At 41.0% G+C, this 11,860-nt stretch overlaps 1 long non-coding RNA gene across 1 annotated transcript; it reads right to left on the reverse strand.

Annotated features, from left to right (window-relative positions):
* Positions 1-1,195: 1,195 nt before the first annotated feature.
* On the reverse strand, positions 1,196-10,476 carry LOC112408440 (uncharacterized). Its single transcript, XR_003004949.1, has 3 exons — positions 10,288-10,476; positions 8,292-9,091; positions 1,196-1,312 (listed from the first exon to the last, which is right to left on the reverse strand). It is a non-coding gene; the product is annotated as an uncharacterized LOC112408440 (long non-coding RNA).
* Positions 10,477-11,860: the final 1,384 nt, after the last annotated feature.

An 11,860-nucleotide genomic window follows, 5' to 3' on the forward strand; every position in this document is an offset into this window, starting at 1 on the left:
GTGTATTCTCCAGTCGTGTAGCTTAGTCTATCTTTCCAAATAGAAACAAGTTCATGTCTTTGTAAATAAATGATTAAGACTGTTTTTGTTGGGACTCTGATAAGTTTGTGTATGCTTCTGATGTGTCTTTCTCTGTGATCTAGGGTTTTTCCATCTGTTAAATGCCATTGAATAGTTTCCCAAAAAGGCTGCTAAGAAATTGGTTGGCAGAGAACAACATTCAAGCAGTAGAAGTTAGTATAACATGACAGAGAATGTTTGGGGTTTTTTCCTCTTAGCAGCTGGTTTGAAAATCCTCCTTAGGGAAAGCTGTTTTGTTGTGCTGTGTTTGGAGGAAACGTATTGGTAAGCTCTCTGGGGTAAGAGCAATTGCAACACGCATGCTCAAATACAGCAGGTTGCTCCCAAGCTGCCCCCTATATCCAGGGCTTAAATCAGGGCTGTCACTGCTGTCACTTTTTTTTTTTTTTTTTTTGGCTATTATCTGCACATGTAAATTTGAGTATAGAGACATGGGCAGGGTTGAATTGCTTTACATAATAAAGGGGTGAGTGTTTAGAGGTTTGTATTTAATTATTTTTTAAATAGCAATTAGATGTAAATTTCAGGATACAAAAGGAAAAAAGAGAGTTGTAAAAGGAAACCATGCTTTCTTCTCAATAAAATGTACTGGTCAAAGATGCAGCTGTCAGCAACACTACTTCCTGTCTCTGGCTTCATCACTGAGGGTGGGGTGGGTCATGACAACAGGGGTGTTGGTGGTGGCCTCACAGCTGGATCTCCGCAGGCTCCTATTCTACCAAAAGGAGGGTATATCATGGTCATAAATGTTACTCTACCTCGGGCAAGACCCTTATGTTTGTTTCCCAGGAGTCTTATGGGAAAATCCATTAAGGATTTAAAAAAAAATTTTTTTTGGCTGCGCCACGGGCATGTAGGATCTTAGTTCCCTGACCAGGGGTTGAACCAGTGCCCCCTGCATTGGAAGCGCGGCGTCTTCACCACTGGACCACCAGGGAAGTCCCAACGATTATTTTTGTCTTATTTAAAATGTTAAAGGATAACTTTCTTTCTAATCTACTAATGAAGCAAAATTGTAAGCAAACCAGATCCCTGAAGAAACTATTGGCGGATGAGGGCATGTATCTTTAATAAAAGGATGCAAAGAACCTGTGTTACCGTTCTTTAGATCACGGTCATAGGCTGTTAGTACCTGTGTTCCTTTTTGTAAAATGTAAAAATCACCATATAGCTTTGCCTGGCGGGCCACTTGAAGATTTTCATGTGCACTCTGAGATAGAAGGAGAAGGATCTGGGGAAATAAAAAAGACACGGTAACGGTAACGCTGAAGGGAGAGAATTCAGCGGGGAGGAGTCGGGTGATGAGTTCCGCCTCAACATTTGCAACTAGATGTAACCCGTGTCACCTCCTGGTCAAGAAGCTTAATAGGCAAATGTACCTCATCTATGATCTCTTTTCTTTTTACTGACTTGATATAAATGAGTAGAAGGATCTTGGAAATCACACTTTCTAAAAGGCAGATGAGAAAAATAACAACTCCATGGTCTCTGACATATTCCTTCGAGAGGTGATTGCCATCAACCAGGAATACCCATTTAGGACTTTAATGGGTATTAGAGTTTGCTTGTTACAGCCATGAATGTTACCCTGGTATCCTCTGGTGGTTTATGAAATCAGAGATTGTTCATGTGGATGCAACAGTCCAAGGGTCAGAGAAGGCAGCTATCTGATTTTTAGCAGACAGAACAGTGGTTTGAGTGGGACATACTTGAAAACTAACATGCGAGCCACTGTTCCAGGGTTCTTCCCATTATGTGTATGTCGCAGGGAAGGCAGGAAAAGAAAGCATTGAATAACCCAAAACATGGCTGCCTCGGTCCTTGCTTCCATCGCTGGTCATGAAGTCTAAATGAACAGTCATTGCACCCTTCTTATACGCGCCCCATCCTGCACCAGATTCCATTTTCCCTTTACCCTCCACCAGCATCTTAGCAAGACAGAGTTCTTTTTTTGGTTGGATGAATCACACCTTCATTCCCAGAGGATCTGAGCCTGTGGGGTCCTGGCTTCACTGGGATGCTGCAGTTTTCATTATGTAGGAATACTGGACAGAGGAACACTACAAGGCATCCCAGGGGATGCTCTGCATTCTAGGCATAGCCTTGCTCGACACCATTATGCAACAGCTCCCAGACTTCCCTTCGGTCATAGGGATCATTCACTCAAGTTAACATAGGGACAACTTTATGAATATATGTCAAAAACATGTACCCATTATTGCTAAACTTTTCCCTACATGCTTTTCATCTTTTTTATGTGTTTGGGTTTTTTTTGGGGGGGGACTACTTTTTTGCAGATTTTCTCCTGAAATTTTCATTTAAGTAATAGTTTTTTACTTCCAGTGACTCTCTCGTTGATTTTTTCATTTTATCCTTTTGTTAATCAGTGAATACAACATATCCTCAAACTTTTCTGAAAAGAAAAAAGAGACTTAGAATTCAGTTAAGGTCCCTGTCTCTGCCCTTGATGGAAGAAATGTTCACATATTAAGGTACGGGGAAGTCATTCTGGCTTACGCATAATTTGGCTTGAACATCATGCTAACTAAAACAGCCTGTCTTATGGCCTGTCAAACATACATCGTACATCTGCTTTAACCATTAAAGGAAAGAGTGTCGCTCATCCAGTTATACAGAGCGTTAAGTTGCAGTTCACTGCAGTCACCCACGACAGTGTGCCTTGAGGGGAATTCAGGCTGGGAAGAACAGAATGGAGCATCTATTCTTTGGATTTACAGGCTCTGGCTCCTACAAAGTTAAGATGCATATCTAAGGAAGAATCTCAGTGACCTCCAATTCTTGCATCTTCCCATACAAAGAAAAACACTAAAATCATTAACTTGAGACCTTTGTGATCATCAGTAATCTTTCACAGAGATGTATGCTTGACTACGGGTATTTTCCATCTGAAAGAATTCACGTGTATACTGGCTCTTCTCCTACCTCTTTGGAACCGTCCCCTCAAAGCTACTGAGAGGTTGTTTCCCAGACTATAGTCCTCAGTTTAGACTGAATAAAACTCTCTTTTATTCTTATTATAGATTGTTTACTTGTGTCAACAGCCTGAACTATCTCTGTTTCCTCTGGAGTCAACATTCCGTTTTATTTGGTCTTTTCCTTTATATTACTACATAAGGAAGAGTAATTAATAATACCTGTTATAACAATCCCCCAATTCTTAGTGCTTTAACCCTGCAGAAGTTGTGGGTCCTTTGTCTTGTTTGGTTTTCTCTTCACCTAAAGGCCAGTGCGTATCTTTCTGGTCAGGAGGCTCACCTGTACAGCTATCCTATGAGGGGTGACCCTGAGATCCAGGACATGGCTAACCAAAGCTTCTCACTGTTGCCACAACAGGTGAGGTGGACGAGCACATGTGGGAGATCCGGCGCTTGGGGCCAAGCCTGGAAACAGCATATGTTTCTGTTCACATTCCACTATTCAGAACTAGCTGTCTGGCTGCATCTAGATGCAAGGGGTGTGCGAAATGTAATTTTCCTGGACTCCCAAGAGGTTAATAAAATGGTTTGATAAATCTGTAGCATTGTCTTTGCCACAGCTGTTTTTCTTGAAAAACCAAATGTCTACTGATACTCAGTGGTCCAATCATGTTCATGAAATAAACATAAATTGCCTGTAACTGACTACATTTCCTCTGATAGTGTGGCCTCTCTCCTGCATGAGAAGACTGCACATGCTCTGTGTGGGTGTGGCGTGTGGACCGCCAGGCTTTAAGGTAAGCGAGCTGGCAGCCTCTTCTAGAAGCCATTGCCCCTCTTAGGTTGACAGTTTAATTCCTCTGAAAGGTATTTTTCCAGCTTCACATTATAGACATTTTCCTTAAACACATTCATACGTGCAGAGGTCAGAAAGGAGGCTCTGACCCAGCAGCCGTTGAACATGTAGTTCTTAAACCCATTGTCTTGCATTAAGTTCTTTCTCACGCTCTGACTACATGCCTGTGGACGTGAGGAACTCTGTCCACAGCTGCTGCTTTCTCCTTGAGCGGTGCTGAGCTGTGTCTCTACTCACTCTCATTCATATATCAATTTGGCTGGAGCCATCTTTGATCTTTCAGGAACTCATAAAATCTTGCTTTGCTAGTATTTTCCTTCCAGTGTTCGGCAATCATACTAACTTCTTCACTTTTATGCTCTTTACCAAAACTTATATTTCAATAGTTTGTTGCCTATTTTTTTTTGGACCAAAGGGAGATAAATGATTTTCTTCAAACTATCATCTTGGACTAAAAGCTCTGTGTTTTTCACTTTGCAATAAATGATTTTTCCATGCCTATATAACTATTTTCTGTATCATTAAATAGTCTCCTAAAACAAGTTATGATACGTGAAAAATATTTCATTTTATAGAATACTTCTATACAGGGATATAGTATACAGGGATACTTCTGGTGAATTGTATCCCTCCCCTTTGAAGTCCCAAACAACTTTCTCTGGTCGAATATTTAACTTATTTCAGTATTGTTTTTGACAATTATAAACAACCCTGCAATTGACATTCTTGTACCTGGGATGTTAAATGTCTGATGATTTTCTTAGATCAAATTCCTTGAAGTGGACTCACTGACCCAAAGATCTTTTGCTTTTTGATGACTTTATGTATGTATACCAAATTGCCCTACTGAAATGCCATACTGTCTTATAAGCCCATCAGCAGTAGGTCTTATCATTTAAAAAAATGTTTGCCAATTTATTTTTACCGCTAGCACTTACTAACTGGGTGCCTTCATTTCCTCAACTGTAAGATACGGTCTAGGTATTAGAGTCTTGTAAAGATTAAACATACACTTCATACATGCCTATCACAATCTAAATATGCAGTAAATTTTGTTTAAAAAATAATGAATTATTAAGAAAATAAAAGAATAAGCTGCCTGCCTCTCAAAATCATTATGAGGATTAAATGAGATAATATATGTAAAAATACACAGAAGTCACTGAGGGGGAGTGGATAATGTGACCCCCAAATATGCCACTTTGCCTCGTGGATTGTTTTGGGCTGATGACAATCAAGGCCTCACAGACTCAGGAAGAGGTGTTTTGGTTTGTTTGTTTGACACCTCCCTTAAATGCCTAAAAGAATTTAGATAGAGGGCCTCTACCAGGAAGAGAGCTAATACCAGAGATAACTTTTTATATCAGAAAGACTTAGCTGCAGGGCATGGCAAACATCTGCTCTTCCCGTCTTCCTGTGAATTGTATCCCTCCCCTTTGAAGTCCCCAAACCCCTACCCCCTTCACCTTTGCTCAGGATGGCATATAAACCTCAGGTGCCTTACTGTCTTAGAGCCTCTTATCTTTGGGGTTCCTGTACGTATGAATTTTATTTTTCTTTCTCCTGTGAATCGGTCTAATGCCAGTTTAATTGCTGGACCAGCCAAAGAACCCAGAATAGAAGAAGGGAAAAGATTTCCTCCCTTTCACGGTATACATGGAGTATTTAAATGGTAAGTATTATTGTTCTCTCTCCTTCTAATCCAAGCCTCTTGAATGCAAGAGTAATCTGAATCCCCAGGCCCTAGCTAGGACACAGGGAAAACAAGCACATCACGTGGAGAGTTTTGGGCAGGTGGTCTGATTGACCCGTTACTGAAGATGACCAAAGAGACCAACAGAGGATTGGCCTTGGGGAATTTATTTCCCCTGGCCCAAGCATTCAGATTTCCTTTTAATTACAGACTTATTGGAACATCTGTGTGTGAGCAATTTGTCCACAAGACTGTCATCATCTGCTCCCTGTACACCGCCCCTGTGGCTAAGTGATTTTCTGCTCAGCCCCATTCCCACCGAGTCTTTATATGAATACAACCCAGGTACAGAGAGGACACATTTCTGGTTCCCTCAAGACCTCTGGGGGTTTTGATAACAAGTTGGCAGGAAGGGAAGGGACAGAGCTTTGAAAAAAAATAAAGAAGAAAGACCTAGCTTAATAAACATTGGGGGTATTTAAAGGGATAACCATGAATATGGAAAGGTGAATATTACAATTATTAGAAAGTTAGGTCCAATATATACACTACCAGACGTAAGGTAGATAGCTAGCGGGAAGCAGCCGCATAGCACAGGGAGATCAGCTCGGTGCTTTGTGACCGCCTGGAGGGGTGGGATTGGGAGGGTGGGAGGGAGGGAGATGCAAGAGGGAAGAGATATGGGAACATATGTATATGTATAACTGATTCACTTAGTTATAAAGCAGAAACTAACACACCATTGTAAAAGAATTATACTCCAATAAAGATGTAAAAATAAATAAATAAAATAAAATCACCCCCAGAAAAAAAAAAAAAAGAAAGTTAGGTCCAGAAATTATAGGACAAAGAGAACTTGGGTTGAACAAGTGAAACGATTGTCCAGAGATGCCTCTGCCTTGACTCTTTCTATAGATTTAGGATCTTTGGGATGAAATGCTGGCTACACAGAATATTTTATATTAGGAGCCTTGTTTTCTTCTTCCTCTTTTCTTTTCCCTCTGTTCTTCCTGTCCTGGAGTACACCCTCATCTGTTAAAAGCAGCCATTGTTTCACATCAACGTTCAGCTCTATAATACATTTGATGATGAATAATTGTCACTAGACCCACTCAAGCAGTCCTTGTGTCCTGCTTTGTGTCCTACATCTGTGCCCTGAAATCAACTCTGAGTGTGGTCCATGTGTTGTCTTACGAAGTCAGTGAGCGAGGCAAGTCTCTAAAACAAGGATGTCCTGTCTGAGTCTATATCAATCAGGTTATGCATTCTTCTGCTGGTAAGAGATGTTAAATAATCATGGCTTTAAAAACACCCAGTCTTTAAAAATTTGCATAAAAGGAGCCCAGAGTGAGGCAGTCTAGAGCTGGTAAAAAGGCTTTGAGGTGATTTTGGGCAAGATAGAATTTTCTCTCTCACATAAAAGCATGAATGTAAGTAGTGCAGGGTGATCTAGGACCCAGAAGGACTTTCGGCTTTGTACTTCCTAGAGTACTGATAACCCAAGATTGAGTGAAAGACATCTGGCTGAGGTGCCAAGAAGCAGAATAGAGGAAGAGGGAAAGAATGGACACACTGATTTCCTTTCAGGACTTTTAGTGAAAGCCACACACAACACTGGACCTTACGTAACATGGCTTCTCTCTTGGGTGTGCGTGTGTGTGTTTTCCATATGGTGACACAGCCTTCTACTGTAGAGCTTGCCTCAGCTACCTCACCAAGGACCTGAGGGATGGTTTGGAGGAGAACTGGAGGAGGGAGACCCTATCACTAATATCTTACTGATTGCTTTATTCATCCATTAGCAGGACCACACCTCACCTTAACTTCTTACTTTTCAAAATCCTAGGGAAGGTTGGAGCTTTACTTCTCCAAAGACCACACCCTAGCAATGCAGGAATGCCTAGGTTACTCTAAATGTTCACTTAGCTTCCATCAAGCATTGGGTCATATCAAATGTCCTATTTATGTCTTTATGGGTAGAGAGGTATTACAATTAAATATACTTCCAATACAGACAGATATTTTAATGAGTGAGGCTTCACAGACATACTCAGATACTATGCCCATTGCTTTTTACCACTGTGATCAAATGAAGTAATGACATCTTTAGGAGACTTCCAGCTTAAGGAAAAAAAAAAAAGTGGAGGAAGCTTCTTTGTCAAAGTGCATATCCCTAGGCCCTTTCTGAGCCCTGAGTAGATCTGCTACTGACTGCATCTTATGCCTCATTAAATCAGCTGGTAGTCCTCTGACGATGTTCCTAGAAATTTTGTTTTTTCTCCCTGGTGTAACCTTCACTGTATGTTTTTTCCTAAATTCCACATAACCACATAGTGGATATCTTCTATCTAGATTTGTGTGTGTGTATATATATGTGTATATGTGTGTTTGCTTGTCTTGTTTTATTATAACCAGCTCTTCAAGCAATTTGCTTCTCTTGCTATGTTCTTAGAATCTTGTTTTATTTCTAGAATCATAGACGCTACAATCATTCAAAGAGTAGGCGTGCATTTACTTAATAACATTTTTTTGATGAACTGCCTTTGCAGAGATATAAGGTCATCTAATCCAATCTTTCATCCACTGTCTGTAGGAGGTTCTGAGGGTATCTCCTGACCATCCAGCCTAGCGGGGAGCATGTTATCTACAACAACGTCCGGCACACAGTAGGCACTCAATAACGTTTGTTACAATTACCATTATCTTTGTACTTGATTAAACTTACCTTGGAAATCTTTTCTTTCTCATATTCCCTGATCCCGTCACAACTTTTCCTGTGAGCATATTTGGCTTTGCTTAAGGGTCCCTTGTTTTGCAGAATCACCTGGGAATCCTGAAATTCTCAGTTTCTGTGAAATCCCCATTGTCTTTCAAATATCTGAAATGTATATGTTAACAGAAAACCCAATTTTGTGATTCTTTTGTCTCCTCAACACTCTTGTGAAGAGGAAAATTTTTTAAAAATTTCATCTCTTGCCTCCGATCCTAGCGTTTTCTTGTTTCTCTCTCCATGGGGGAAGCAAAATCAACCACTCGCATTGCCATGGCTCTTCACCACCACGACGAGCTTCGGGAGACAGACTGCCTGGCTGGGTCTCTTGTCTCAACTACTTGCTAATCTTGTGACCGTGGGCAGAATCATGGAACTCATCCGTGCCTGGGCTTATCTGCAGAGAGGGGGCCGATAGCTGCAGCATGGGGTGTTTGTCAGGATCGAGCTGTTTCAACACTATGAACAGCACCCAAGGAAGCGTAAGCACTGATAGATATTAGGGAGGGAGAAGTGCATACCGCTCTGCACGGCAGCGACGTGAATCTGCTGCCCTCACTCCATGCTGGGGAGTAACGTAGTTCAGACAGTGAAACACAGGAGCTTTGCAGTCGGTCAGCTTTGCAGTAGGTGGAGCCCAGCTGTCGCCGGTGTGGTGTGAGCTGGGGCACGTGACTTAGTCTCTCCAAGCCTCAGTGCCCTCATTTGTTAACTGGGACAAATCCCAACCACCTGTCAGGATGGTGGAGCTTTACCTGAAGGGTGATAAGATGTGAAAACAACTTGATTGCCCCTGGACACAGCAAATCTCAAAATACGTTATCTGTTAGAAAAAAGAAATTGCCCCTTCCTTATATCTCTTTAGTCCTCTAATTTTTAAAACTTGTTTGGGGAATTTCTTTATCATTTCTTTTCAACTGGCACATGAACTTTACTGTTATTTTTATAAGACACTTTTTAAAGTGACTCTTTACTTTCCTGAAACTTTTCCAAACTGCTTGTCTCAACTCCCCTCAGTAAAAGATAACACAGTTATAATCTAGTACATACCTTTGAACACAGCAAGATTTTAAAGGGAGATCTCAATGAAGTTTTCTCACATCCTCACTGCTCTTTGTAATGTCATCAAAAATAAAGAGATATGGGAATATATGTATACGTATAACTGATTCACTTTGTTATAAAGCAGAAACTAACACACCATTGTAAAGCAATTATACCCCAATAAAGATGTTAAAAAAAATAAACATACCTGACCGGTCAAATAATTGTTGCTATTGATATGACTCATTACAAGTCTTGCATTTGGAATCTTAGGGTGTGTGTATGAAAGAAAGCGTGTGTGTGCGTGGTCTCTCCCCTCCTGAACTTGATTTTCCCGCTTTGAGACACCTTGCTCCAGGAATGACAGCAACCAGACACCCTGGTTCTCATTATGACTTTCCCTGAATGGCTCTGCTTTTCTCTCCCTTCCCCAACTGTCTCCGTATCCCAATGAACCACACCCAGAGCTCAGGGCAGCACCCTTTCTCCTTGGCTACTTTGACTTCGTTCTTATTAGCCATCCCGTTGGTAGCACCCAGTCTCGTCCACAATGCCTATCGAGTCCTCCTCTTTCAATACTGTTCCTCCTACTTTTCTCTCCCACTGAGAGCTCCCCCAAACCAGCATTATAAGAGGTAGGGGGTGGGTGGGACTGACCTTACTTTGGGCCATTTCTACCACCCTTCCTCTGCTCCTCGTTATTTTAAATCTTTCCCTTTTATGTCCACAGCCCTCCTGAAATCTATAGCTTAGTAACCTCTGCTGACCCATTTGAACATCCAAAGATGATTCAGTAACTGATTCATGTCCTGGCATTCATTAATGAGCACAGTCTATCTGTTGAGTGACCCCCCAAGAGCTTAGACCTCACACCACTTGGGCCAAACACTGAGTGTCTTCATCTTACCAGACAGTTCTTTCTCAATATGTTTTCTGTCAGCATTTCCATGTTCCACGTACTCCTCTCCCTCTCCTGGATCATTCACTCACGCCATTCCTTCTCTGACTTTCACGTATTTATCCCTCACTGGGCATCCAGACTTCCTGTCAATCTGAAGCACTCAGGCACCTTTTTTGATGTTGTTCTCGATAGGTTATTTATTATGACCTGAAGAAAAAAAAGATGGAGTTTGAGCCAAATGACTGTAATTCACTTAGTTACCTGCTCAAAAGTTTAGTGAGAGTTGGGCTCATTCAGTTGTACTCAATACACATCACACAAATACACCTACCTCAAAAATACAACACTGACGATCAAACGAAGGCTTTGTTGACACTTCCCTCTCCTGCTTTATTTCCCACAAATAACCGTTATTATCAATCCGGTGTGCGTTTTTCCAGCCCTTTTTCTCTCTATACATTTGAATCTCTTATCAAAATAAGCGACACGAATGTCTAGTAGGTACCCAGTTACAACTGGTTGGATGAATGAACGTGTAGAGGTATGTGTGTGTGTGTACAAATAAACTGCTTTGCGCATGGGACTGTGACTGTGTTTTGATATAAGCCATATTGCTTTGTACATATTATTTGGCAGCTTTCCTTTTTTACTTGACAGCATATCTTGGGAATATTTCCACCATATATTGCTCTATCTTATTCGACAATACTGCTGCATAGCATAGCATGTTATAGATATTTGTCCATTACTATAGTGATGGGTATTTACATTTTTCCTATATTTTGCCATTTGTAAACAACGCTATCACATAAATCCTGACAGAATTTTCTGCCTACGTGTACATATATTTTTATGGAATTGTTTCTTTGAATTGTTGAGTAACATGTTATGTGCGTTTTTAATAAACGTTGCCAAATGGCCTTCCACAAAGACTGAGCTTAACTTCCAGCTGTGTGGGAGAGTCTGTATTTCCCCACATGCTCCCCAGCGTCGGATATTATCAATTCTTTTAAGTTTGCCAATCGGATGGGTGAAATGGTGTTTTATTTAAAAAAATTCACGTTTCACTGAACTTTAGTTAGATTAAGCATTTTTCATTATGTCTATTGGCCTTCTTCACTGCAAATCTATCCTTTAGACATTTCTAATTCTTTTTCTCCTGGTTTAGAGGAAGAGATCCCCCTCCCTTGGGGCCCCAGAATTAATTTCCTCAGGCTTCCCTTGTTTCTCAATTAACTTCTCTCTTTAGCATCTTCAGTTTTCCCGTCTTCACAGATTTACTCCTCTTGGCTTTCAAACATAATCAGATACAATTATCTTGGGAAAAAAGACTTTATTCAACTGTATCGTTCCCTTGAACTCCTGCCTTGTTCTCTCCACCCCTGTGCTCGACAGCTGAACACTTCACATCTGCTCCTCTAATCAATGATACCAGTGAGTTCACTCAGTCCTAATTTGGTTGACCTTGTTATGTCCTTTTAAATCCCATTGCCATCTCTCTCTTTCTCTCTTTTTTTTTTTTTTTTTTTTTTTCGGTACGCGGGCCTCTCACTCCTGTGGCCTCTCCCGCTGCGGAGCA

This window comes from Neophocaena asiaeorientalis, unplaced genomic scaffold (genome assembly GCF_003031525.2).
Source record: "Neophocaena asiaeorientalis asiaeorientalis breed wild unplaced genomic scaffold, Neophocaena_asiaeorientalis_V1.1 scaffold206, whole genome shotgun sequence".
In the NCBI taxonomy this organism is placed as follows: domain Eukaryota; kingdom Metazoa; phylum Chordata; class Mammalia; order Artiodactyla; family Phocoenidae; genus Neophocaena; species Neophocaena asiaeorientalis.